Source organism: Centrocercus urophasianus, unplaced genomic scaffold, assembly GCF_019232065.1.
Source record: "Centrocercus urophasianus isolate 14NV4802_14NV808 unplaced genomic scaffold, USGS_Curo_1.0 seq_40, whole genome shotgun sequence".
Lineage (NCBI taxonomy): Eukaryota > Metazoa > Chordata > Aves > Galliformes > Phasianidae > Centrocercus > Centrocercus urophasianus.
In genome coordinates this window covers 3,177,854-3,202,287 of record NW_024884978.1, presented here as the reverse complement: position 1 = coordinate 3,202,287, position 24,434 = coordinate 3,177,854, and the positions used below count along the sequence as shown (strand labels likewise).

Here is a 24,434-nt window from a genome sequence, read left to right as displayed (position 1 = left end):
CTGGCTGCGCGCGGCTGCTGCTAGCCCGTCAGGCGCGGTGGCCAAGTGGTAAGGCGTCGGTCTCGTAAACCGAAGATCGCGGGTTCGAACCCCGTCCGTGCCTGCTCGAGGGAGTGCGGCTCGCGGCTCGCCCTGCGGCGTGGAAGCCGCCCGAGGCCGGGTTTGCGGCCGCTTTTTGTTCCCGGCCGCGGGGCTTCGGAGCGGTGCGGGTGCCGCGTGCCGCGGGGTGGGCCGGCTGCGACGGCGGAGGAGCAGCGAAGCGAGGTGGGCCCGGCTGTGCGTCCGTGTCAGAATCGGCCGCGGTCCGTGGGAGAGGCAGAAGCGAGCGGAGTCCGAGGTTTTGCTGGAGGACAGCGGTGTGGGTGCAGTAAATCACGGCCAGACTGCAGGTGATGTGCGGTGAGCTTGGAAGCGCTGAGCCCTCCTTGCCGTTACTGTGCAGGTGCGGGTTTTGGTGTCTCGGGATGGTGGAAGGAGGTTGAATCCAGGAATAAAGCAATGCAGCCACGGAAAGCTCCATGCAGTTTGTACCTCTTACACCAGAATGAGCTCAATTGCCCGGTTCTTGTTGCATAAAGCTGTGCAGAACTTTGCATGCGTCCAAAAGGCATTTCTGCCAGCTCTGTATGGCAGCGCTTCAATTATTGCTGCTTCCAGGTGGCTCACAGGATGTAAAGAGATGTTTTGTTGCAGGATCTCTGCAGTCAGGTCTTTGGGAAGAGCTGAGCAGCCTCTTCCAGGGGCACCGCACAGGGGGAGCTGCTCAGCCCAATGCTGACTGCTAGGGGCTGCTGTCCTCCATAGGTACCGCAGGTGTGGGTGCATGGGGTGCGTGGGGAGTGCAGGGTGTTATTAATGAACCATAAAACATGCCAGAGTACATTTGATAGAAAAACAGGAAATGCAGTTTAGAACTTGCTTGCAAAAATATAGGCAGCGTTTTAGTAGGAAAATGCAGTGCTGTCAAAACTTTGCTGCAGGCTTCTGAGGATGAAAGCTTCCGCTTTGAAGCACTTTTTATCTTTGAAATTCTGTAGCGTCTCACATCAGAATGTCAAACCAAAATGTTTGCAATGACTCAAAACCCGTCTCACAGCTTCTGCAGAGAATTTCAGAGCTCTGTGGGTTTGCTTCCAGTTGCAAGCAGTTGCAAAAATGAGGCGCTCCTTGAAGGAGGTTTGCCATCAGTAAATCTGAGCAGCTGAGTCCTGCCCAAATGTGTGCTGTGAGCACAGGATAAGGAGCTGGGTGTGTGTCAGTAAGGCTGTGGCACTGCTGCTCTCTGTGGCTGTAACACAGGTGGTTCACCAGCTGCTTCACTTCAGTCTCTGCAGAACAGGAATATTTGCTTGTAACTCTCAGGTGAGTGCAGCTCTTTGCTCGGCACTGTGGGAAGGGCTGGCAGGATTTGCTGCTGTGTGTCTCTGCTGCTGCACAGACTCACCTGCTGCATAGACTCACCTGCCTGGATCCCTTCTGTTCGGTGATGCCGGGTTCTCTGTGCATCCTGCTGGCTTTGTCACCTTCAAAGCTCCCCAGCTCCTCGCAGACAGCAGCTGTAGTGCATGGGCATCGTAATCTGTACAGAAAGGAACAGGTGGAGGCTTCACTATAGGCACACATCCCAACAGGTAGAGCTTTAATGGCAGAGTGTGTCACCCCTGGGAAGTTCTGCTTGGCTTAGTGGCAGGGTTGGGCTGGTGTGTTACTGATGCTGTGCTGAGCCTCCTGGAGGGGGCTGCCAGCAGCCCTGGCTCAGCAGCAGAGGCTGCAGGTTCCCAGATAGCTGAGCGACTTCTTGCAGCAGCAGCTCAGGCTGTGAGCAGCTGGCTCCATATGTGTCCTTGTCACCTCACACACATGTTGCACTTGGCCTGCCTTGGCTGTGTGTTAGCAGAGCTGGAAAAACAGCAGACCCCAATGGAGGGAAAGTAGCAGAGATCTGTTCAAACTAACAAGTTTGCATCAGCTTGTTTGGGAGCAAAGTCCAGCCTAAATGCTGAGTAAGAGTACCTGCTCATCACATCCACAGTGCCCTCAGCTCCAAGTCGCCAGCACTGCTGGGGCTCTGCTCAGTGCTGCCTCTGCACTGCTTTGTTCTATGGGAGCTCCTGGCACTGCAGGGCTGTGTTGAGGCAGATCTCTGCCCTCCCACCTCCCAAATGCCCTTCCTTCTTACGTGGGAAAGAAATTTGAGTTGGGCTTTAATGTATTATTTAATGTCCTGAAGGTCGGTGAACTTTAATGAAGATGATTACACACTGACGGTAGCTGTGCTGAGGGGCGGTGTGGGCAGGAGAGCCTTGTTTGTTTTGGATACAAAGCCTGACCAAATACAAACCAAAACGTTCGGATCTCTCATCCGAGTTGCTCTTTGATTTTGTTAAAAAAAAAAACAGAAAAAAACAAAACACTGAGGAGTCTCCCTCTGAATGTGACACTAAATGAGGATTAAAATGAGGCTCCTTTTAATTACGTTAATCGTAATGTGTTTTTGTTAGGTACTTAAAATGTGTGTTGCTGCTGAAAATCTTTACATGTGTTCAGGCACGGAACTTCCTGACCTTCTGAGCTGATGGGCTCCTTCACAGCGCAGACACCTTCATGACCCCTTTAAAATTCCTGTTAAAAGTAAGTGTTAAAACAAATCACTCATAGCAGCGGTCTTTTCTGACTCTGTATTACCTGTGCTTTTGAGAGGCTGACAGAAAATGCTGGCTTTAGGAAAGCAAGATGTGAATGGGAACTAAAAGCATTGCGTTCTTTGTTTGGATTGTAATAACATTTACAGCACTTTGCAACTCTCCTGAGTGTCTGTCGCGTCCTCCCTGGGATCAGCCTTCAGCAACTGAAAAGCAGCGTTAGCAACGCAGGGGAAGCTGTGTGTTGGATTCAGAAATAGTGGTGAGATCATTCCTGAGTTGTGTGAGCACCTCGTGGTGCACGGCCAGGGCTGTCACAGGAGCTGCAGTTGGGAATGCGTGGAGCCGTCTTGTTAGTGCTTGTGCTTTTTGGGTATCCCTGCACAGGACAGCTGACATCTCTCTGTTGTTTGTTTGTTTGTAATTAAAAAAAAAAAAGTGGGGAAAGAAAAAACACCCAATCCTTGAAGCCCTGAGCTTGGAGAGAAAACCCACATGCCAGCTGTGTGCCAAGGTGAGCAGCTGGGTGCTGTGTGCTGCTGGGAGCAAAGGGGAACTGCTCACCGTGTGCCACGTGGGGCTGTGCAGATTTTCCCTGCAGGTTAGACAAGGAGTGTTGAGAGCATGTCATAAAGGTACAGCTGGGTGCTGGGACTGCCAGCAAACAACGGGGGGATGGCGGTGGGTTTGGGTGAGGCAGGAGAACAGCACAGCAGTGTTGTCTGAATGGCAAATATGTGGTTGAGTAAATTAACTCCTGAGTAAATAAACCCCAAACTGTGGAAATCTTCGCATGGCCACAGCAGTGCGAGTCCCATTTCCATTATGCCTGGAATTTAATGGACTGCTGAAGTTTGACCAAAAGGCATTTCTTGTGTCAGAATGAAAAATTACAGATCAGAAGGGTGACTCTGCAGACAAACATATCGATCTGAAGCCTGGGTGACACAGACTTCCTGGAAGAGAGCCCAGAAGCATGTCTGTGTTTAAAGTCAAATGGCTGCAGCCTTTTATCACTGATGAATAAAAAATGTTTTTGTCTGCATGCCGAAGGCTGAAGCAGAAATGACTTGATTTGTTCTGCGGGAGGAGCAGGAAGGTGTTTGCAAATAGAAATCCATTGAGTGCTGCAGTATTCAGTAATATAAAGAAGTAATGACAGTGTGTAGGAAATAAGGAATTGTTCTGCTTTTTTTTTTTTTTTTTTTTTTTCCTTTGAAAGCTATTTTACGGCAGCTGTGGGAAAGGCAAACTGAGCCTCCTTGCTCAGTGTTTGGAGGTTCTGGGTTACAGTGTCCCCTTCCATGGAGATGTGGGGAGGGGTGAAGTGGTGATGTTCTTTCACTGGGAACCATTCAGGAAATTGCATTTCTGCTGTGACAGAGGCTTGGTGCTGAGGATGCTGCTGCTGCACTTAGATGCTCACAGTGAGGTGTGGTTGTGCCCAGACCAGCATGCAGCCCCCTGGGTGAGGCGTAGTGTGGTGCTGGTGGCAGCTCAGGTTTGCTAATGAGCTGTGTGGCACTTGGAGTCCTTTATCCCATGGTAGGCTGTTCAGTGGCTGTCATTGCAGTGCTTGGTGCCTGGGTTCCACCAGGGAACGTGTGAAAGCAGAATTAAGTGGAAGAAGTGGTGCTGAATGGCAGTGACTGCCAGCAAGTGCCAGCTGACGTTCCAGGCAGCGTGCCTCAACCAAGCTTCAGTCATGCAAGGGAAAGAGGAGCAGGGAGGGGGAGTGGACAGGAGATTTACAATCTCATCATCTCCTCCCCTATCATAGCAGCAAGGGATCTGCTGGTCTCAGAAGCCCCGTGTTTCTCCCTCATTCTCTCCTGGGTGCTTACTCATGCTCCTGACTGTAAAGTGTGTGAAAGAAATAGAGACCCAGAGCCCAGCCCTGTCAGGTTTGTGCACCAGGGTTTTGCCCCTGCAAGCACTGCTGTGTACCACTGAGGGAGGAATTACTGCAGGATGAAGGCCAGTGACATGAGTGCAGTTTTTGCTGTGGCTGGGTGTAGGCTGGAAAGAATTATACTGGAGCTGATGAAATTGTCTGTTTGCAAATGCAGTGCCATGGGAGCAGTCAGACCTTGGATTAATGTAGCTTCCAAACTATTCGTCCTCATATTTGGATGGCGAATTATTTCCTTTGCGTTCAGCACAGTGTGGTTCCATGGGCCTAGAGATGATGGCGGGACACAGCCTGCCCTGTTGTGCCTTCTTGTGGGCGATGCTCAGCGTGGCTGTGGCCTGCTGGATTGGTTGTAGCAGTGATAACTGAAGCAGGAGTGCTGGGTTCAAACAATCAGCTAAACAAAAGAATTCAAACTGTGTCCAAATTCAAGGCGAGGACGGCCAAAGATAGGGGTTTAGTGTTTGCTGTCTTTGAAGTGCCTGCAATGAACTTAACTTGGGAAGCTCAAGAATGAGATTGAGTGATCAGCTAGTGCTGCAGATCTGCCAGAGATCTCCTGGGGCCCCAGCCTGCTGCTTCTGTGTGTCACTGTTGGGCGCCACAAATGGTCACAAGAACATGGTGGCATTGTGCAGAGCATTACTCTGTGAGGACTGTGAGCTGGTTGAATCCTTGTCATTCACTTCATGGCTGTTGTAGCCAGGTTCAAACGCGTATCGCATCACGGGAGAAGGAAAGCAGAAGCAAGTGAGGCTTTACTGGCAGAACTGGGTTCAAAAACTTCATTTTGTACCCTCAGGGTATAGATGGTGGGAGGATTAGTACCATGGCAACATCTTCCATTTTGTCAGTGTCTTGTATAGCCCCGCAAGCACTGTCCCCTCTCAGCAGTCACTGCAGTGCTTGGTGCCCCTGGAGAGCCCTGCAGAGAGAAGTGAACTCCCACGCCAAGCCTCTGCTGCAGCTGAATTCCTGACTCCTGTCCTTTCATCACTCTGGGCCCAACTTAAAGAGTACTTGCAAAGCTACCAAATATAGAACGCTCGCAGCATATTTCACAACTGAAACTTGCAAATGCTGGAGTGGATTTCATGGACTGAAGCCCCCCGTGGAGGCAGCGTTATAGTAAATAATGTTAGTGCATTTGTTTAATCCCTGGGGATTGTGGAATGAAGGATTAAAGCAGGCTAAGGGGATTTCCCAATTGACAGCTGCTCCTCTGTGCACAAACACACCATTTTTTACATGTAACGTGTTCAGCCACAAAGAATTCAAACTGCATATGGCACTGTGTGTAACATAACCGTTGTTTCCACATCTGGCTGCACGGATCTGTCTCCCGTGGTAATTGTCTTTAATAGACACAATTGGGGATGAGGTAGTTGTACGAAGAGACGTAGTTCTGTGTTTGAACAGGAAACCATTATTTCTGAGCTTAATCATAGCTCGTTAGTGCTTTGATTTTTCTCCTCTCTCCTGCAGACACATGTGCTGTAAGTACGAAGGCCCCATTTCTGGTGGGACATTCATCATGTATTGACAACTGGCCTGGGGTTCTCAGGCTGGGCCTTGGCCAGCAAGCAGAGCGTGAGCTGTGCTGCTCTGTGAGCTGAGGCTGCAGCTCTGCGGTGGCACAGGGCTGCTCAGAGCTGGGCAGAGCTCACGGAAAGCAGCTCAGGTGGGCTGTGCTTCCATTCGTCCTGATGGACTGCTGGTGTTGTGCAGAGCCTGGGTCAGGCCTGATCCTTGCAGTGCACTATGTTGGAATGGCTCAGGAGTTTTCAATCATGAGCTTGCTATTGATTTTATTTATTTTAAAGAGCTGATTCTGGTCGTCTAGCGTGGATTAATGTTTTCAGGTGAAGGCCTGCAAGTTTCACCCTCTGCCAGCAGTGGACTTTCAGTTATTTCTCTCACTGATCATTGTGTTCAACTACTTTGATGATCCAGTTTCTTTGTCACCAAGGGGTGATGCTGAAATACCAAGCTGCTGGCTGCAAGCCGTGCTTGCTCACATGCTGCTTAGTACCACATGCTGGAGAGTTAACAAATCAATGGCTCTGCTTGCAGAGAAAGGCATTGCGTGAGCGTAGGCAGAATTGTGAAAGAAGAACTCAGATTAATGCATGCATTCAGCAGGACCAAACTGCATCCCAGGGTCTGTGTCCCTGTCAGTGATGTGCAGCCCAGCCTCCCACCCACTGTGTACATTGCAGCAGTTCTCTCCGGACCTCACAGGTGGCACATCAGCCTTCTGTGTGTTGAAGCCTTTGTGAAGACCCAGAAAGAAGCTACTGCTGGGTTATGGGTCTTGTAGAAATGTTTTCTTTTTTCCAAACAGGGCTATTTTCAGAAGCAATAGGATCTGCTGTTCCGTAGTTATTGTTCTGGGCTGCTGTTGGTCTTGTGTTATTAATATGTTAGCCCTTTGGCTGCCAAAACACTTCAACCAAACTGCTGATGTTTATTTTTAGAATTGTGGAAGTTGTGATGCTTTACAACGTGATCTGCTTGTGATGACATCCGAAGTGAATGCGGGGCTAATCCTGCTCCCACCTCTCACCCAGACAGGGGCTGCGGTCACGTTCCCAGCACACGGGTTCTGCACGGTGTTTGTGGGAGGAGCTGCAGTCCAGAGACCTGACCTCAGGTACAGATGTGTCCCCTGCTGGGGGGGAGACCTGTCTGCCATGTGCCTGATCACCACCAAAGCACCGCCGGTGCCCTCGCTGGAAGCGGAGCAGGCTGTCAGCAGCTGAGCAGCGTCTCGCAGGATGAGGCTCCCTGCAGGCTCCTGCTGGGCCGAAGCTCCATGTGAAAGTCTTTCCCTGATCTCATAGGACGTGCTTGACATCCAGTATTGCCCGGGACGAGAGGAAGACAAGAGGCAACATTGTATGAGGCTACTGAAAATAGCAAATCAAACAGTTGGTCAGGAAACCAGCTGAGGACTGTGCCATCCACTGAACCGGGAAGAGTCTCACGCTCGTCCTTCCATACATGGAGGTAGGACACTTGCTACAATTTTTTGTGCTGGGTGTTGGTCTGTGTTGTTACCAGTGGTTCTTTGTCACAGCTGAAGAGCAAGAGTAGCAAAAAAAACCAAAAACTGAGAATAGGTACTTGGTGGATGAGACTCGCAGTCTCTGCAACAGTATCAATCTGTTCATTTCTAAAGACTGTTGAGGACTTTTCTCTTTAAACCGAAGGGTTTCTACAGTATCCTGTGCCCCTCTCAGGAGGTCGGTGTCCTGCACACGTCTTTATTTCTAAATATTTCAGTACTCACCGAGCGCTGCTCAGAACAAATTCCTGAGCGTCGTTATTCCAGATGATAACAAATTATCATTTCCATACCTTCCTTTAGTAAAACTTGTTCACAAAGTCCTCATACAACTTCTCTCTTTCAAACCTTTTTTTTTCCATGATTCACTTTGCAATCTACTATTGCTTTTAAGCAACATGTTCCTTGGCTCTAAATGTTCATCAGGCTTCCAGCCAAGGAACGTTTCCTTCTGTGCAAAGGATGACTTTGCAGCATTGCTCGAGCGTCGCGGTTACAGTACAGACCAGTTCAAGTTCTCTTCATCCCATTCTGCCACACAAACCTGGTGGTCACTTGCCACAGCCATAATAATGCTGGTGCCAAAGCTCTGAGCACGCAAAGGCTTCTGGTGCAGCCTGCATGCACGTGGCTGTGTTATGGTCTCTGTGTAGATGCAGGAAGAAGTCCTTTACAGACACCAGGGATGCACGTTTGTGTTCTGCTGAGCCCAAATGTTTGAAAGATGAGTGCTGTGGGTGCTGGCTGTGATTTTTGTTAGCTTTAGCACCTGGAGCCCAGTTTGGAGCTTCTTACTCAGCTGATGTTTTCCTACCAGGTACAGAAGAGATGATGAAAGCATTCTGGTGTGCTGGGATTCCCGTTCTCCTATGGGAGTTCACTCTAGTCTGCATTCTCGTAGCTGTGCTGCTCAACTCGATGTGGCTGTTCCTGCTGTGATCTTCAGTGAACATCACCGTGATTGCTGACAGCTCGCAGAAACAGTAAGTGATGTCCTCTATCTTTGTATCTCACTGCTTTGCTATCATAAAGTGTCCGTGGGTGCAGTCATGCGAAGGAACCGGAGTGCTTTGCAGTGTGTGTGGGCTTTGTCCCCTGTTCCTCACAGTTTGTCACTGCAGCATTAGATTAACAGGAGGTGCAGAAACTGGCAGCCCCTGTGAGCTGCGGGTAGGGCTCACATGTGGCTTCACACCCAAAGTGTATGAAGTGATCTTTCCAAAATGTCTCTAAGCTCAACCACACGAAGCAGGTGAGGTTGTGCAGAGGAATAACCTTAAGATTAATGTGCAGGCAGGAAGGATGTTCTTTTTTCTCATGGTGTTTCAGGTGACCCTTCTGACTTTACATTACTGCAGGTATTTTCTTGTAGTACTTTTTAAAATGTGTATGTGTGACTGCGGCTTTATGGAGGCCTTACAGCTATAGGTTGTACATGTGGTCCAGCTGTGCTTCGTGCTCAGGTTTTCCCAGCAGTGCAGGCTCACCACCCAGTTGTACCACATGGAAGTGAAAAGGTGGTGGACATAGAGGAGGGCAGGGTATGTCCTCTGACATCGCTGCAGCACACAGCACATTTACATAGAGAGGACCTGTGAGGGAAGGCTGGGCACGTAGAGACACACGGAGCGAGCAGCGTAACGCGTAACGAGGAGGTGCTGCCGGCAGCGACCCTCCGTGGGGTTCCTCCCGGGGCGACCTCCGCGACGTGACGCGGGGCAGAGGGGCTTCCAAGAGCGGCTTGGAGTGGCCGCGGCAGCGCTGCGGGCACCGAGCGGCCGCCAGGGGGCGCCCTCCGCCCTCCGTGGGCCGCGGGGCGCGCAGGTCGGAGCGGCGCGGCTCAGCACGGCGCGGCTGCCCCGGCGGAGCGACACCGGGAGGAGCGCGGGGCGGCTGCGGGGCGGCCGCGGATAGCGACGGCCGCTTGCTGCCGCGTGCGGGGCCGGATGGACCGGCGGAGCTGCGGGGAGGGCAGGGGGTGGAGAGGGCAGCCAGGGAGAGCCTCCAAATTCGCCGAGCCGGGTTGCAGCTGGAGCTGCCCGGCGCAGGGGTGGGGACTGCCCGCTTCCTTAAACGGAGCGGGAGCGGCGGAACGGCCCCGTGTGCCGCCCCGGTGTGCCGGGCCGTGCCGACCCTCTCGGGACGCGGCCGCAACACGTGGATCAAACTTTCGAGGGATGTGACTGCAGCCGGACGGAAACTCCACCGCATCGGGATTGTGCCGTCACGTTGCACGGAGCGGCTCGCCTCTTTCTGGTTTGATGTTTTTGGGCGTTTCGTCGTTGTTGTTATTATATTTTTTTCCCCTCTTTTTAAATGGCTGCTTTGGGCTGTTTTTTCTTTTTTTTCTTTTTTTTTTCCTTCTTTTTTTTTTTTTTTTTTTTTTCCCCTCTCTCTTCTTTGCCCTACTTCTCCGTGTTGGGTCGGGACTTCGAAAGCACGCCGGGGCAAACGCAGCGCTTGAGAAGCCGACAGAAATGTTGCAACGTCCCTGGTGGCAACGAATTTATTATTTGTTTCTTTTGCCTTTTGCGAGGGCAAAGAGGAAGGGTGGAAAAAAATCTCGATGTGATCAATACGGGCTTAAATATCCGCCTCGAGCGGCCGGGGAGGCGCGGTTGGGGGCCCGCTGTGTCCTGCCGCTTCTCCGCACGGACTTCAGCCGAGCCCGAGCCCTTCCCGGGCGTAACCCCGCGGACCGGCGGCCCTGGGGAAAGGAGGAGGCCGCGGGGGTCCCCCCTCAGCCCGTTCGCCCGCTCTCAGCGTTTTCGCTCTCCGCGCACGGAGTTTCCCCGGGCTGTGCGGTGCCGAGTCACGGCGCGCTGCGGGCCCGGCCCGGGCTGCGGGGAGCCGGCAACGGAGGCGGCGCGGGGCTCTGCTGCGGGCCGGGGCGGCGGCTGCTGCCCGCGGGGTCCCCCGTGGCCGCGGGGCGGGGACCGGGGCTCGGCGCTCGCGATAGGCACCGGCCGGGGAAGGGAATTAAAAGAATAGTTTAATTTAAAAAATCGCGATCCCCGCCCGATCGGGCGAGCTGAGGGCTGGGTCTTTGCGGGCGAGATGAGAGGTTCGTGTCTTCAACTGGCCTACAAAGTCCCAGTTCTCGGCTCCCAGGACCTGCCGGGCTCGCAGCGGGCGAAGACGGAGCGGTTGGGGCCGCCGCCCCCGGGACACGGCGCGGCCCGGCCCGGCCCGGCTCGGGGCGCCTCAGCCGCTGCCCTGCCCTTCCCGGCTCCCCGCGGGCCGTAGCGCTGGGTCGGAGCTCGTTCTCCGCGGACCGTAAGTGCGTCGCGTTCCTTCCAGCGCCGGGAGGCCCGCGGCCGGGCGCGTCGGGTCGGTGCCGTCGGTGGCTGTGCAGGATGCGGGCGGCCTTCCTCACCGCTTTCACTTTCAGAAAACACAGCTCTTCTTTATTTCCTCTCTTGTTTTTCTTTTTTACCCCTTTTTCCCCCTTTTAATAGAAGCAGTCACACAAGCACGGAGCAGCCTGGTTCTGCTACTCCTCGTGTTTATGTCGCTGCTTTCTTCCCTCGTCCTTCGGGTGCTCCTTGTTAGTTGCCTTTGGTTTTGATTCTGCATGCTGCACTTCTGTGGATGCTGGTTTGTGCTTCTTTTTGGGTGCCGTACCCACATAATGCCGTATGTAGGGATGGCTGTTTGCTCATCTAGCATATATTTCTTGATTCCATGTCCTTCTGTATTATGTTACATTTTAGGTTCTTAAGATTAGAATTATTTTGCAGCTCCTCGTGACTGCTTGTTTGTCATAGATGTCTTTCCTTCTCTCTTGTCGAGTCGAGAACAGTGATCTAGAATTAGGAGCAAGGCCAACTGGCAGCAGCGTTCTTGTGGCCACGTTCTATGAAAGCAAATGAAAGTTGGGGTGGCTCAGAAAACACACAGGACGGTTTTAAACAGAATTATTTCTTTGCTGTAGTGCTGCCCTCAGCGTGCACACAGACACCTACACAACTTTTACCCTCAGATCCTAGGAGATTTTTGCAAACAGAACCTGTTTTCAGTGCCGCATTCCGTACGCTTTACCCGTGAAAAACATTCACTTTGTGTTTTGCAATTAGTAACAGTTTGTTAATGGCATTAGAGATCACCGCTCAGTTTTTCTCGCTTTCGTTCAGGCTTGTGTATCCAGCACAGCACACACAAGGTGTATTAATAGCTGTCCTGACGTGTGTCTGTGCACACATGGGTGTGCAGCACTGATCTGTGCGCAGTGTTACAGCTGCTGTGGACGCAGTTGGGCTGCCTTGGGCCCGTTCTCCTCTTGGTGCTGATTGGGAGCTTTCTTTGAAACCAGAACTTGAAGGAATTTATTTTTGCACATTTCTTTTCCCTGTTCGCCTCTTTTTCCAGAGGACTCAGCCTAGCAGCCACAAAAAGGGAAAGTATACGAAAGTAGGGAGGAAAGGCAGAAATACTGCTCCCCTTTTTGGAGAGAACACTGCCAGGGAGGGTCTGCAGGTCTGCCCGTAGCCCTTCCTCCCCGCGGATCTTCAGCTCTTAACGAAATTAATCTGCAGTGAAATCACAGAAATCTGATTCTAATCATCCGCTGTGGAACGAGAGAGCTACAGGACGGCAAGCATGGTGTAAAAATACTTAAAGCATGCGGAGCCATATCATTAACATTAAAACCTGCTGGTGTGAAAGGGGGGAGCAGGGGGGAAGGTTTCTGTGCCTCCTTAGCATTCTCCTTGCAACTTCTTGTGCAGCTTCTCAGGTATCGCTGCCCAGCAGTGATCGCTGCTGCTGCTGTTCGTGTTGCTGCTCGGTCTGTGTACTGTTGGGTTTTCTCTTTCATAGGAGACTTTCTTAACTGTGGTTTGCTCTGGAAAGCTGGGTAAACTGCTGGGTTTAGCTTTTGCCAGATTTAGCATAATCTGGATATTTTTTTTCCAGCAGTAATTGTTTTCTTCCTGCATGTAAGCAGCTCTGGCAACTTTGGCCCCCAGAGCCCTGTGCTGCAGCACTGTGCGGCGTTACTGAGGTGCTGCCTTTTGGTTTGTTCCTTCATTCAAGGTCCAGTCAAAGCATGCTGCTTGTAGAGCTCAGTGCCAACATCGGGATGCGTTAAATCTGTTTGTTTGAGCTTCTGCCTCCTTATTTGCCTCTGGGAATCTTTTTTTTTTCTCGTAATGGCATTTGTCAAGGTGAAAGGACACATTTTTGTCCCAGCAATATTCATCCATTTGAGCTAACACGAATGCGGTTGTTCATGGCTGCCAGAACTCTGCTGGTGGACTTTCTGATGCTAAGAGTGTAATTTTTCTCCGTTCATCTGCACTGTTTGCAGCTATTGTAGCCATATGTGCCACATTGATAAGTGCTCCTAACTTCTGTTTGTGCCCCAAAGAACACGCAGTGCCACGCAGATGTATTTCTCAGCATCTGTTTTACACTGTTCAGTTTAAACATTCCCTCTGAATTAAAGCTCGGGCTGGAGGAGAGCATTCCCTCATGCCCCAAATGACTTTTCTGTGGGTCAGATTACAAAGCAGAACTATTTTATTTTATTTTTGCATAGTATTGCTCTGAAGGCTGGACTGGGGGTAGGCCACACTTCAGCACTTTCCAAATGCTAACTAAGATGGTTCGAGCTTCTGCTGCAAGTTGTGGACAAGCTCTTAAATTACTGCTTTTAGCTCAGGAGCTTTCAGTAACGTGCTTTGCTCTCTGGGATGCAGGCTCTATTATTTCCCCCCCACACCCCAGTTAATAATAATGGGGCTTTGTTTTATTTTTACTTCTAAACTTTATGCCTCTCTTACTAATGTTTCTGTGTGTACAAATGTGCTTTCTTCATCCGTCAGACTTGGCAATTCTTAAGCCACAATAAGCTAGTTCTGGCCAGTACAGCAAGGCTCTCTATTTATCAGGGCCTTTCTGGGGAAGTTTATTACACTGCAAGAGTGACATTTTCAGCCTGCTGAAAGAGTTGGTAAATATTTGGCAAGTCCTACTCCTTCAACAAAAAAGGGGCCACATTTTATCTGTGATAAGGCCTGAAAGAAAACTGTCTAGGCATTAAGGGCCTGAGTTGTTGTGCAGAGGGGTGGGGTTCGTGCAGGATATTCTTTGAATTGGACCAAGAGAAGTCAAATGTTTGCCTGCAATTTAGGAACCGCTGGTCCTCAATGTTTGCAAATAGGGACCTTCAAGCCAGGGTTGTATTTGGAGTTGCAGAAGGGCGCTGAGCGTGGCAAGTGCAGTATCTGCATTACAGGTTTATGTGATCAAGGAGGGAAGGTTAGATGGAGGCCGTGCCTGCTATCGGCCCTGTTGTTTGGTCTGACCTTTCGCAGAAGCCTGGCTGTGTGTTACAGCCTTGCACTCTGGGTGTGCAGCCTTCTGTAGGCCTGAAGCACCCACCTCACAGACCTCTCCTTTCCCCTCGTTCTTGGCACCGTCCTCACATGGCAGCGCCACGTGCTCTGTGCCAGCCCTATTGCAGCCTGCTCCTTCCTCACACCAGCTGCAGGGATTGCGCTTTTCCCTTCCTACTGGCTTCATTGCTTTCCTTCCTGGGGATCCAAATTGATGTTCCAAAGGGGAGACGAGAGGCAGGAGTGCTTCCAGGGGCTGCAGGGCACAGCCTTCTGAGGCTTCAGCTGCTTCCTGCAGTCTGTGTGCCTTCCCTGTAAGGGACAGAGATGGGTGGCATCAGTGTGGCTTCAGCACAGTGTTGTCTCCCTTTGCCAGGTGTTATTTTTACTTGGTAGAGAGATTTCACCGTTCTGCCAGTTGCTTTAGGAAAGGGAGTGAAAAGTGTGTGTGTGCACGTGGTGGTACTGATAGGGGATTGCAGCTGCTCAGATCCCAGAGAGGGGGGTATCAATGTGGGACTGGAAACCCATCCTTGCTGGGGGCACAGTGGGGCTCTGAAATCCTGACACCACTCTGTAGATTCGCACGAAGCTTACCGTGAGCCAGCAACAGTGTGGAAAAGGAATGATGAGGCTTGAAACTCTAGGAAATGACCCAGGGGTGATGCTGGTCCAGCAACAGCTTCTGCTTCCCTGTCTACCCAGTGGATTAAAGGTTAATGGCATATTGCCTTAGCATTAATAATCAAAGTATTTCTGAGGCACTGCTATGATTTTATGTGGATTTCCTGAATTTTACCTGGATCCCGGTGGCCTGTCAGCTCAGGAGGATTAGGTTGTTGTTTTTTTCCCATCCGTAGAAGCAGTGGACCTTTGTTCTTCCTCTCTTCAGACAGAAAGTTTTTCCCAGCGTCCTGCAAGTCCATGCAGGTGTGTGGTGTGCTCACATTGCGTGGCATCATGCAGGACTGGAATATTTTTCCAGTGCAGATTAGTGACACCACTTACAGATCTGGGATTGGGGTCTTGACTGTGCCTGCTGGTGTTGCCATTCATTAACGTTACCTTACCTGTATGACATCCCATCTGACTGAGGTTCTGCAATCTTGGTCTGGCAGCCCATGGCACACTGCTGTCTGCCCTCACTTAGTTGCACAAATGCTCCCATCACAGCAGGGCCGGGGCTGCTCCCACCGGAGTCTCCATGCAGTGAAGTGGTGTCAATGCTTTTTACTGCTGTTTCCAGTATTTCAATGTGCAGTTTGCATTTTTTTTTGCAATTGTAGGCATAGAATTTCCTCAAGCTGTAAAATTAGAAAGCAGATTTCATTCAGCAATCTCTCTTTGAGTGGTAACTCATAACATACTGTGAGAAATGTGATTCGAAGTGCTAAAATTAAATTCAACCAGCAGCTTGCAGAAGCTGATAGACACTAGCCTGGTGCTGTGCTGAAGTTAACCATGCTTTCGTGCTTGTGAGAAGAAAGGTAGAGCTCTTTAGGAGTGCCTCTGTGCAGTGCAGGGCTTGGCGTGCCCTGCTGCCAGGAGGGTTGACTCCCATACAGCAGCACAGGAGTTCAAGAAATAAAACCCAGAAGCTGCTTGATGCTGAGCTTCGTGACAGAGCACTGAGCAGGCCGGGTTCTGTAGAGCAGCTGTAGCTGAAACATCTGGAATAATATCACATTTCCCCAAAAAGGAGTTCTCTTTAAGAGCAGCAGCAATTGCTGATATTTGAGAGGGTGGAGCGAGCAGCAACCTACCAGTGCTGGAAAATGAATTAAGAGCTTATAGGGTGAAATGGTGAGAGTTGGTTGGGAATTCATTCTGATCAAAAGATGAACAAACCGGGGGCAGTGGGACCCGGAGGACAGTCAGCATGCAGGACGGGTTGTAGCAAACTGATCTGTGAGTTTGGAGCCAGAATCTGCATGAAAAGCCTTGCGTGAAAAGAGAGATTGTTTCATAAGGAAGAACTTGAATGTAGTTCAGTTAAAACGTGCTAGATTTTAAACTATTCGTGCTGTTTTGCTATTTTATGAAAGAGACAGATTCCTCAGTCGGACGGCTGTGGGTGTATTTTAACTTGAAGGAGACTTATAAAAGTAGATTCAAAGACTCGGTTGCATTTAAAATGCTTTAAATTGCAAAATCTGCTTTGACTACAGCGATATTTTGTATAATTGTGATTTCGTTTGTTAATTTTGAAAGAAATGTTTCTGGAGGAGGAGAATATTCCTATGCAAATACAGCTGTTCTGCAGAGCAAGAAGCAGCGAGGAAGGAACTTAATAACAAGCGAGCTTGCCCAGTTCAGTTTAATTTGCAGTTGACCATCAAGCCAAACAAATAATGCAAAGACTGGAAAAATGGAATCAGATATTTATGGTATACATGTTTTTTTTTTTCGGTGTTGTGGATTATTCAGCAGTACAGTTAAAGGTATTTTAATGTATTAGGAGTGTCTGTTTCACAGGAGTTACGTGGGCCCCAAACCAGTTTGAGTCTGCATTTTAAAAGCAACTTAGATTGACTTGGCTTGGAAACAATGGCACTGAAAACAAAATTCAGCTGAATAAATCAAAGTGAAATTCTTAAATCTGAGTTAGTGAGGAGCTTCAGAAACACCATCCAGAACAGTGTACCAAAGGAGAGAAGCCCAGCACAGCTCTGTGTGAGCTGCAGCGTTAGCTGCAATGCTGAGAGCTCTGTTTTGATGAGAGCTGTGTTAAATTTAGCTCCAGGATTCACATACTGCACTCACTTCATTGGAATGGTTTGGTTTGCATGTAGCATATTTCAGCTAGCTGTGCATCCCCTTGGGGAGTAAATCACAGCCTGAATGAGAACATTCACACACTTTTATGATATTAATGCTGTGTGCCATTGGAGGCTCTGCGTGCGTTCAGACTTTAAAGCTACCACTATCTCTGCTCTGCTTTCTGGGCTCCTAGTTTCTGTAACCGACCATTAAGAGCAGTGAGACACAATGAGAGAATGCTTTTTCTGTCTTGCAAACTTCTTTACGTAGCAAGAAGCTTCTCCCTTTAAGATTTCCATGGAGTGAGCTCTTCTCCCTCGCTTCCTCCAAGCGTGGCCCAAGTGAGTAACTGCACTTGTATAACTGTTGTCTCACATGCCCCAAATAAAAGTGTATGAACTCCAAAGAGTAAGGAAAACGCCAGTTTGAGGTGTTATGTAATGGTCGTTACATAAAGTTTTGGATGTCTTTATAGTTTAAGACATTACTGCCTTTTAAAAAAAAAAAAAAAAAAAAAAAAAAAAACCCAAAACAACAACCCACAAACTGCAGTTTTGTTTCAAAACATCTGATAGGAATTTAAACTTCTAATATAAATTGGGATTGGAGGTTGTTTGCATCGCAGAATGAGAGTACAGCACTGCAAAGACACAGCAGGTACACCCTGAAACATCGCTGGGAGCTGTGGGACCCCGGCAGGGTTTGCCAGTGCTGCGTCAGTTTGGTGGCTGGCAGTGATTGTGGATAAGCAGCCGTCAGTGCTTTCATCACTTTACAGCAGTGCCTTCAGAAATGAGCCTCTGCAAAGTCTGCAACTTTTTGAACTTTACCCCTTTCTGAACTTCCAAGTGCATTGTCCAAATAGAAATGCGTTGTAACTAGCTAGCCACCCTCCGTAGACACCGGTGCTGAGTTATGGGCAGTTGCACGCAGGCAGCAAGCACAGGTTTGAGTGCTTAAAAATATGTATAGCAAGGCTGCTGTGAGCATGGCAGGCTGTGCAGGATGCAGGTTGGCTGCAGCCACAGTTGGTGTTGCACAGACTGGTGCAGGGCAGTGATGAGTTCTTCCTCTCCTCCATCATCTCCTCCTTGAGTAAACTTGTGTATGAAGGGAGTACTTTAGTTTGCATGAAAGAAATGAAATATATCCCAATTCGGCTTCCGGAAATGATCTCCACCAGAATGAGTTCTAGTCAATGAAGTTATGGCCAAATACTTGGTGGTTTTTAGGTGATCCCCCTCACCTTCACTATTCTAGGCACAGCTTTGAGTGTAAGCAGCACTGCTGAGCTGATGGCCAGGAAGGAAAAGAGCTGAAAATAAAAATGAGACACTGATAAGGTGTCTGACCTGGCAGCTACTGAAGAGCAGCGGGGAGCAGTCAGTGGGAGGCACCCGGTTTCCACACTCAGCACTTTGCTGCCAGCCAGCCCTGGTGCCCCTGCTCGCAATCTGCAACGTCCCCCAGTCTGTGGGGCCTAAGGGAAAATACCAACCTCAGGCTGTCCGTGGAAAGGACCCTAAAACTTGTGTTTATGGAGCTGCTCCTCCTATAGGGTGTGCTGGCAGCACTCAGCAGACCCCAAATGGTGCAGTTCTGCTTTTCTGGATGTTGCTGTGACTTTCAAGTCTGTGGCAAGTGAATTTGAGTTTCTTTATCCTGTTCTTATGGCTCTAAAGCATCAGTGATGTTAAGAACACAAGCTCAGCTTCATGTTGCCAAGTCCTGTCTGGCTGAATTAATGGAATGTAGCAAATGAGGAGGAAGGTCCTGTTATTGCTCTAAGGAGGCTTCTGCAAACACAGGGCTGGACTCAAAACCAGACAGTATTCCCAATGTATCTAGCAATCTGTAGGAAAGCATTTTGAAGTTTACCATTGTGAAGTAAAGCTGAAATGAAAGAACAGATTGTGTCAGTTCTCCCAGAGCAGCATTACAGCTTAGCTGGGGGTTCCCTAATGATGCACTTCCACCCCCCGTGGAAGATGTTGCTGCATGTTGTACAATGAGCATGGTGAGCAGAGAGCTGCACAGCTCGAGTAAACAAGGTCAGTGTGAGAAGAGCAACTGGGCTCAGTAAGCTGTCTCTCTGGGGAATGGTTTTCTTTGCTCTGCATGCCCTGGCAGCCAAAATGAGCACTTTTTGTGAATGCACTGGCAACAAACCAAGGTGAGATGAGATTAGTTATGAGGAGGGTCCAAAACGTGTATCAACTCTTGTATCTGTTCCCTTTCTCAAAGAAGACCTCCTTTAGAGACAATCAAACCTCCTGTGCTCTCCGTTGCTGGTTGGAAATCGATTTGCATGTGCTGTGCTTTAATTGGAATCTCCTGGCTGGTCAGTGTTAAATGGTTCTATGGGGTGAACATGGGCTAGTGCTCCCTGCTGTGGGGCTGTGGCACTCACACACCTGCATTTTGGATGCAGCTCTTGTCCATCCCTCCATGTTCCTGTGCAGTGGTTTCCTTGGTCACTGAGGAGGCCCTCAGCTGTGCCTTAGGAAAGGAACTGTCTGCTCCCCTGCTCCTCTGCTTGCTCCTCCCTGGGGACTGGAGACAGTCTGGGCTCCCTGAAGTTGTTATGATCTAGGAATAAGCCTTTGCTAGGAAGGTGGACAAGTGCAGTGAGAAAAATGGACAGGGTGGTGTACGCTGCAGCTAACGAAACATGAATTTACATGGCCACCCATAGCTGATGTGTGTTTTATGGTTGAGTTCTTCCATGGGGTGAGTGCTGCTAGCAGTGCAGCAGTTCTAATAATGTGCTTCATCATTTTTTTGAGAACTCTGTACACTCCTCAGACATAAAATGCTACAGAATGGTTATGGTTAGAACAGATCACCGAGATCATCTGGTCCAACTGAGTGAAAATGTTTGTGAATGAGGATAATTGCCTCATGTTTTCATGCTGATAAATAATATCCATACAGCTGTAATACCCATAACTGATACCGGGGAGGGTGTGGGGAGAATGGCAACAAAAATTGCAATTAAAAAAGCCTGAAACCAGAGTTTGGATGAATTCTTAGGAGTGCACAACCACGGGAATATTCTTAAAACCTATCCACTTATTGAGCCTCAAAGAACTGGAAAATGGGGAGCAGTACAATACCAGTTAGATCCAATTCAACCTCCAGGTCAGTAGCATGCTTAAGCACATGCTTAACTTCAAGCATATGATTAATCACATCCCTGGTCCACGGTGTAATTAAATGTGTGCTTAAGTGCTTTGTACAGCACAGTACCAGCCTGCAGGCGTACTCTGCATACTGGTGTGCCTGAGAAAGTGGTGAATCAGAAAGATTTTTGGCTGGAGTTTGGAAACCAGCTTGAAAGAGCTGGTTAGGCACCCAGGTCTCATATTTGAATAGCTATGGAAAAGCTAGTCTTGTTGGCAGAACGGTGTAAGTAGCAAGGTGTGGCCATTTATTTTATGGTAATTCCCTAGTTTTGTTTAAAATGAAGTTATTTAAAAATCCCTTTTGCTTAGCAATTTCCTGCTGTTCTCCTGTAACGCTTTGCTTTCCTTAATGCCATCCAGACTTGATTCTGCTCCAGCAGAGCTTGCCTGGCTGCTTCTCTCCTAACTTACTGGTCCAAGTGCAGGTAGATTTCGAATTGGCGGCAGCGCTGGTGGGTTGATGACAATAGCACAGCTGCCTCTCCTGTAGATGATCAGTCCAGATGCAGATCTGCAGTAATGCCCTCAGCTGGGACCCAGCAGGTAGGTGTGCAGTGCTGCATGGCTGTACCTGTGGCCACTGCAGAGCTGATGGCCGTGCGCTTGGCGTGGTCCTGGGCAGAGCTTTGGCCTGGGACTTTTCCAGCCAGCCCTGGATATGATGTGAAAGTCTCCGTGGGCCAGAGACCATTATTAACAGGCTGTTTGGATGTGGCTGCCCTGTGTTGGTGGCTAGGTGATTTCAGACTGGACTGGCTGGCCCCTGCACTGTTTAATTTACTAGCAGTCATGTAGCCTCTTTTAGCCAGCGCTCCTCCCCTGGCGTTTTTTCCTAGCGTTCTCCCTTCCTGTCCCTTCCCTTGTGCCAGCCACTTTAATGCATTCGCCTTCTCACCAGCAGCTCCTTCTCCGTTGCTCTGGGATTGTTTTGCCAACACGTTTGTTTGACCATGCAATTTGACCGGGCATTGCTGTCATCCTCTTGTGTGCCAGGCTGAGCTGGATAATGGTCTTTTGCTGCTTGAGGTGGGTATAATGTGGAGATTCTAGAAGACGTTTTGGTGACTAATTGTTCTATTTTATATACTTAAAGTCAGTTAGGTGCCATAATTTCCTTGTTCTGGGAGGTCTCTGTATATAAATGCTAGTGAGGTCATGGTAATGAGGCAAGTCAGTGCAGTATTAAATGCTACTATCTGAACTATTGGCTCCTCCATTGCTGAAAGGTGGGAGGATGGTTTTCCAAGTAGGCTCCATGGAAACTCTGTGTAATGTGTTTGATTATCCAACGTTGTCATTTTCAAAGGAACCAGTCAAGATTAACAGGGCCTAAATGTACCATCCCCTAAAAATAACTCTGGCTTTCCAGCTCCTGCTGATGGTGGCAGAGATGTGAGAGCAGAGGAATGATGTTCCAGTCGAAAGAATTCAAAGGAAATGAATTGTAAAATGTCTGTGGCCAAGGCCACCCCTTGTCAGCCCTGGAAGATGGGTTCTCCTCTACCAGTACCCAGGTGTGTGTTAATTGAGTGTCTCAGCACAATGAACACAGAGAGCTTGATGTTCTGCATGGAAGCTGGGCTGCCATTGAAGACAGCAGCAGTCGGTCTGTTTTCTGATGACTGGCAAAGTGAGAAACTTGTTGAATTCAACTAATGTCTATGTTTTTGTTTTCTTTTGGGTGAGAGAGCCAATGAGCCCTGCTAGCTGGTGACTTCTAGAGCACGCCTGGGGTTGCACGAAGGACAGCCCAATCAGAGTCAGACTGTGGTGGCAGGACCCAAAGCTAATTAATGCCCTATTAGTAACTCATTTGTGGCTGAAGGGATTTCCCAAATGCCAGGCACGGTTATGCTGTGCCAGTCTCTCTTGAGGCAGGTCTTGTTTGGCATAGATTGGACCGCATTCAGGCATGCATTCATCCTCTTGCACTGCAGTTAATATTTTCTTGGGGACCTCTTTTAATTTTCAAGATGACGATCAGCCCAGTGTTGCTTTTGAAAGAAAAATCTGAGAAATGCTTCTTTTCAGAGAGCAAATCCCATAAATAACTGGATTCTGGAAGCCTGCTTTGCCAGTATTTCTCCACAGCAGCTCATGACTTTCAGGGCCTTGTTGGTATCGGCTGTCTTCTCGATGCCGTGTCCCGTGGCTCGCTCACCTGGAGCCGGCCCCAGTTTTGGAAGGCAGAGTGCACACAGGGTCCCTGAAGCACGGTGCACACTCAGCGGCTCTGAAGGCTGCTCTTTGTCTCCATCAGGCTACCTGGAGTCAGCTCTGCGGCCAGCTGAAACCAGAGGCTGAGGCTGTTGGCTGGGCAAAGCAGGATGGCAGCAGGCAGCCGCTGTCACAAGGGCCAGAGCCTCTGCTGTGAGCGGGTGTTACTCATTTGGTAATACCAGTCTATTCCAGCTGAGGATCTGCCCCTTTGTTTTGTCTATAGGACAATTTGTTTTCAATTTTTGTTTCTGAAATGAAACTGTCAAGATGAAATTCACACTTAAAAAATTGAGGGAAACGGCCCTTTGTGCGTTTCTAACAATCCTCTTCAATGACTAAAGCTGGAGGAATTTTAGAAACTGCATTCACTTCCTACCTTTGGTTTCTTTTTGTGCTGTTCTCGTGCTTTATGAATTGAATTTCAAATCTAACAGGCCAAAAAGCTGTCAGTCCCAAATCTCCCTCCTGACCTGAGTGTAACCTAGGGACTTGCGCTCTGATGCTGAAGTCAGTCTGCGCCTTCTGTGGCAGCAGGAGCAGCACCTTCCTGTGTGGCACACGCAGCCATGTGCTGCCTTTCCAGCTCAAGAAGGAACACGTAGACCCTCCATGAAGGGGGGGTTTCCCCAGGGCAGGAGACATCCATCCTCCAGGAGTCTGCCAGCTACCCAGTGCAAGTAAAACAAAATCATGGTGAGAGAGCCTAACCAGGCTGAAATCTGCAGAGTCCAGCTGCCTGCTCTGCTCTGCCCTGGTGAGCTCCATCTGCTTGTGCTGCTGGGGAGGCTCCCTGCAGGGTCTCATGGGGTTGTCTGCTGAGCAGTGCTGCAGGGACCTGGTCCTCACCTGGGGCTCCTTCCAACTACAAAGAGCTGTCTATTGTCATTCCAAGAGGAAAAAAGAAAAGAAGAACTTTTTAAAAATAATAACAGTATGCATCTCATTTTAATTTTAGTCCTAGAAACTACTTGGTGCTCATTACAAAGGAATTGATTCCTTAAACGAATGGAGCAGCAGTGCTGCTTGCTGTGTGGGACTGCTGACACTCTGACTCATGCTTTGCATCTCACAGGATCTGGCTTTTATGCTTCATTTAGGACACCAACGTCATTAGCATTCAGAAGGCTCCTGCTTTTTTTTAATTTATTACGATACTGCTGTTACATTTATTTTTTTTTTTTTAAGATGCAAATAATATTTGGATCAGAATCACAGCTCATGTTTTATTACCAAATCAAGGCATAATGGTTGCTTTCATTTAACTTTCAAGCGTTAGAAGAAATTCTAAACGAAAATGAGGTGTGGCTTTGTGCAGCAATGCAAGGAGCTGAGGCATTTGCCGGGTGCCTGGCTGGCTGGCTGCTGCCATGGAGCATCATTTGCTGGTGAGAGAGGTGAGGACATTCATCTTGTGCTGCACGTGGCTGGGACCTTGGGCTGCCTAAACCTCAGCATTTCCATTGCATGCAGAACAGCTGTGCCAGCCCTGCCCGTGTCCCTGGAGATGGCATGTTTGAACGGCAGCAACTCCAAACACGGCGCAGCTCTGCAGCTCAGCCCCATTGTTCTGAGGCTGGATGTGACACAGCAGTGTGCAAGTGAGCCCTGCAGAGCGCCTGGGCCTGCCCAGGATGGCACCCGAGCTGTGTGAGATTGCTGCTCGTAGCACACCTTGTGCTACAGTGCTATAGTGCCATGTCTGTCCTGACTCGTAACTGCTGGGAATGGCAAAGAGTGTCTTTTGTTGAGGGGCCGGGCGTTTTTAATGCAATAGGGGGAGAAAAAAATAGCACTGCAAGTCCTCAGTGCTTCCCTGCTCTGCTCCAAAGGCCCTTGGAGTCCCGGAGCAGCTCTCAGAGCTCTGTCCTCATGGGCAAGCAGTGCTTGCCCAGCCCATAGGACTTCTCACAGCACTCACGGGGGTGGTGTGCCCATCCAGCACCCCACAGTGAGCTCAGGGAAAGAGCAGGGTGGGAGCATGCATGGGAATCTGCCTATGGATTCTGTTGAGTCTGCTGCCATCAAGATTCAAATTAGCAGTGAGTTAAAAGAAAAGTGCTACTCCTCGCCCTACGAATATGCAGGGTTGGGCTGGGAATTCCAAGAGGATTTGTAAATGAGGGTTGAAAATTCCCAGCCAACCACTTGGCACCTTTTTAGTAGGAGTATTATTTTAGTAAGTATAGCTCTTAAAAATCACCTAAACTGAAAGCGGTTGAGAAATCGGTGGCAATTACTTACTTGAACTCTCGGCTTTATTAATCAATGAAGAAGAGCTGCTCGTGCAGCTGGGCGGAGCTGCAGTCACAG

At 49.3% G+C, this 24,434-nt stretch overlaps 2 long non-coding RNA genes and 1 other non-coding gene across 15 annotated transcripts in view; 2 read left to right on the top strand and 1 right to left on the bottom strand.

Moving 5' to 3' along the window:
- Nucleotides 1-31: 31 nt before the first annotated feature.
- On the top strand, nt 32-103 carry TRNAT-CGU. Its single transcript has one exon. It is a non-coding gene; the product is annotated as a tRNA-Thr (tRNA).
- A 93-nt stretch (nt 104-196) lies between these two features.
- On the bottom strand, nt 197-2,140 carry LOC122167948. The gene is made up of 3 exons (XR_006171137.1): nt 2,014-2,140; nt 1,462-1,579; nt 197-1,328 (listed from the first exon to the last, which is right to left on the bottom strand). It is a non-coding gene; the product is annotated as an uncharacterized LOC122167948 (long non-coding RNA).
- Nucleotides 220-24,434, top strand: part of LOC122167946 — a 44,779-nt gene continuing 20,564 nt past the window's right edge. For 4 of the 13 annotated variants that reach the window (XR_006171135.1, XR_006171130.1, XR_006171125.1 and 1 more), the window contains exons 1-5: nt 220-442; nt 2,548-2,631; nt 7,125-7,207; nt 7,398-7,563; nt 8,439-8,604. This is a non-coding gene — a long non-coding RNA (uncharacterized LOC122167946). Of the gene's footprint in view, nt 443-2,501; nt 2,632-3,215; nt 3,278-7,124; nt 7,208-7,397; nt 7,564-8,438; nt 8,605-24,434 lie in introns of those variants that run through there. The other 9 variants (XR_006171127.1, XR_006171129.1, XR_006171128.1 and 6 more) reach the window with 9 other exon arrangements.